This window comes from Panthera uncia (assembly GCF_023721935.1).
Source record: "Panthera uncia isolate 11264 chromosome D3 unlocalized genomic scaffold, Puncia_PCG_1.0 HiC_scaffold_8, whole genome shotgun sequence".
Classification (NCBI taxonomy): Eukaryota; Metazoa; Chordata; class Mammalia; order Carnivora; family Felidae; genus Panthera; species Panthera uncia.
Genome location: NW_026057586.1, coordinates 2,837,592 through 2,840,835, shown reverse-complemented (window position 1 = coordinate 2,840,835; position 3,244 = coordinate 2,837,592).

The window sequence follows — 3,244 nt, the reverse complement described above, 5'->3', positions numbered from 1 at the left end:
GTGGGGAGAACTGAAATAAAATAAGGGAACCAGCAAGGCCTCTCTCGCTGTGGGCAGGCCAGACACACTCGTAATGAAACTGAGGAGGAAGAAACGGTCAGAGGCTTCGCCAGAGATGGCAAGTGACTTGTCCCCTAAGACAGCGGGAAAGAAAGTACAATTTGGCATTTAGGAGATGTGGGGGAGTTAGAAGCAGGACCATAGGGAAAGAAGTGGTCTGGATATGGATGAGGAGTTGTCACGGTTCAGAGGTCAGGAGGCTTTGTTGATGAGGGACGCTAGGTACGTTTTGGGGGCTGGCTTGTGGCAAAATATACATGACATAAAATTTACTACCATTTTGACCGTTTGAAGTTTAGCAGAGTGGCCAGCACGTCTTGTACATCCGTCTCCAGAACTCTTTCCATCTTGCAAAACTGAAACTCGGACCCATCAACACCCCGTCGCCCCAGCCCCAGGGACCCCCACCCTGCTTCCTGTCCCGGTGAATGTGACTCCTCCAGGGGCCTCATGGAAATGGGATCACGGGTGTTTGTCCTTTTGGGTCAGGCTTACTTCCCCCAGCGTGATGTCCTCGAGGTCCATCCATGGGGTAGCACGTGGCAAGGTAGTATTTTGTCTTCTTTAAAAAAGATGCGGAGGTTAGGGCCACCTGACCCTGACTGACTCAACTCAGTTGAGTGTCCGACTTCAGCTCAGGTCATGATCTCGTGACTCGTGCTGTCAGCTTAAAGCCCGCTCTGTCCCCCTCTCTCTCTGCCCCTCCCCTGCTTGCGCTCCCCCCAGAATAAAGAAACATTTAAAAAAAATAAAAAATAAAGATGCAGAGGTTATATATAAATGGAGGCAAGAACTTTACCAAATAAACTAACAAAGTGACGATCATCTCCACCAAAACAGTTCTCAAAAATTTTTCTTCTCTTCCCTAAAATGATCGCCTTTCTGGCTGTCTTTGCTTGTCTCTGTCTCCTCGTTAACTTCGGGATAAATACGAAGGAAAGCCCAGTCATCTTCTCAAATGGAAACCAGTACAGCTGAAACCACATGGAACACACCCGAGGCTGAATTTGAGTTAAATACTCTTGGGGTAGTATTTTCTTTTCTTTTCTTTTTTTTACCGTTTCTCATTATTTTTGAGAGAGAAAGAGACAGCGCGAGCAGGGGAGAGTCAGAGAGAGAGGAAGACACAGAATCCGAAGCAGGCTCCAGGCTCCGAGCTGTCAGCCCAGAGCCCGACGCGGGGCTCGAACTCACAGACCGTGAGATCATGACCCAAGCTGAAGTCGGATGCTTAACCGACTGAGCCCCCCAGGCGCCCCTTGGTGTAGTATTTTCATGGCTTATTTATGATTTACAGCCAGACTGCTTGCCCTCAAGTTGGAGAAAGTGTATTAAGACATCAAAAAATTAAAAATTAAGCCCAACAAAAAGGAATGGGGAAGTTTATGTATCAGGCATCTGAGGTGGGTTAACAGATGTGGGTCAGAACCACAGAACCAGGTGCGACCCTGGGGCCTCCCCGCCAGGCTGTGAACAGGCATTTGGTTCTAGAATGGATGGAGGTGTTTTCATGTGCCCCAAACACACACTAAACCAATGGCATCAAATTAGACTTGGGAGGCCAAAATGGAATTTTGGAAAGAGACAAAAAGTTGGATCTCTCATTGAGGGGCTCAGTTGTACTGAGTCACTAAACACACTTTTGTGTTTTTGTTTTGTGATGCTGGTTATGGCACTGGTGCTAGGGGGAAATGATGTTAGGCTACTGAAGCATTTAAAACAATTTTTTTAAGATTTTGTTTTTTATTTTATTCTTTTTATTTATTTATTTATTTATTTTTTAATTATTTTAGAGAGAGAGCATGTGAACAGAGGAGGGGGCAGAGGGAGAGAGAGTCTTAAGCAGGCTTCACAGCACAGAGCCCGACTCGGGGCTCGATCCCAAGACTCTGGGATCATGACCTAAGCTGAAATCAGTGGCCTGTCACTCAACTGACTGAGCCGCCCATGCTCCCTGCTGGAGCATTTTATATGATAAAAAAAATTTTTTTTTAATATTTTAAATTTTTAAAGAAATAAAATGTTTTTAATTTTAAAAGACATTTCAGGTACAGAGGCACGTGACAACGTGCGGTGCCTGGCTGGCTCAGTCGCTGGAGCGTGTGACTCTTGATCTCAGGGTTGTGGGTTCGAGCCCCATGTTGGGCATGGGGGTTACTTAAAAATCTTGAAAAATAAGTGAACAAGGGGCACCTGGGCGGCTCAGTCGATTGAGCGTCCCACTTCGGCTCAGGGCATGACCTCACGGTCCGTGAGTCCGAGCCCCGTGTCGGGCTCTGTGCCGATGGCTCGGAGCCTGGAGCCTGCTTCGGATTCCGGGTCTCCCTCGCTCTCTGCCCCTCTCCCGCTTGCACTATGGCTCTCTCCCTCAAAATAAATAAACTCAAAGAAAAAAATAAAGAAATTTAAAAAGATAGCATAAGAGTTGAGGAATTAGGTCAGTAAAAATAAGAGTAGAAAAAAATGAAATCAGGGTCAAGATAAGTTCACCGGGGTTTAAGATAAGCACACATTGATCCTCTGGGTTTTTAGAGGGGGCAGAATTTTCCAGTGAGTTTCCTAGCATCCTAAACAAAGAGGGAAGCACTCATAATTTTTTTTTAATGTTTATTTTTGAGAGAGAGAGTGAGAGCATGAACGGGAGGGACAGAGAGAGAGAGAGAAACACAGAATCTAAAGCAGACTCCAGGCTCCGAGCTGTCAGCACAGAGCCCGACGCGGGGCTCGAACTCACGGACCGTGAGATCATGGCCTGTGCCGAAGCTGGACGCTCAGCCGACTGAGCCCCCCAGGCGCCCCCGCACTCATCTTTACAAGATTTAGAAACCTATAAAATGAGAGGTGCATATTTCCGTAGAAAACTATTCCGTCCGAATTCTGGTGCCCAAGTGAAATTTCTCCAACGCTCTCTTGAAAGCAGTGATGATGGAATGGAATGGAGTAAATTCCTGACCTTATTTTTTCGTACCAACATTATTTTTACCGACCAAAATACTCAGTGTTCCTCACTGTAGTTTGGAGGTAAAACCATCAACCCCCAATGTATTAAGAATTTACCTGAATTACCTTATCTGCAAACTAGGAATCACACTTAGAATTATTACAGACAAGATGGGTGTAATGTGAGTGAAATCACTCACAACTGTTTTCACAGCATAATAGAGTGTACAAGTGTCTGTTCTTA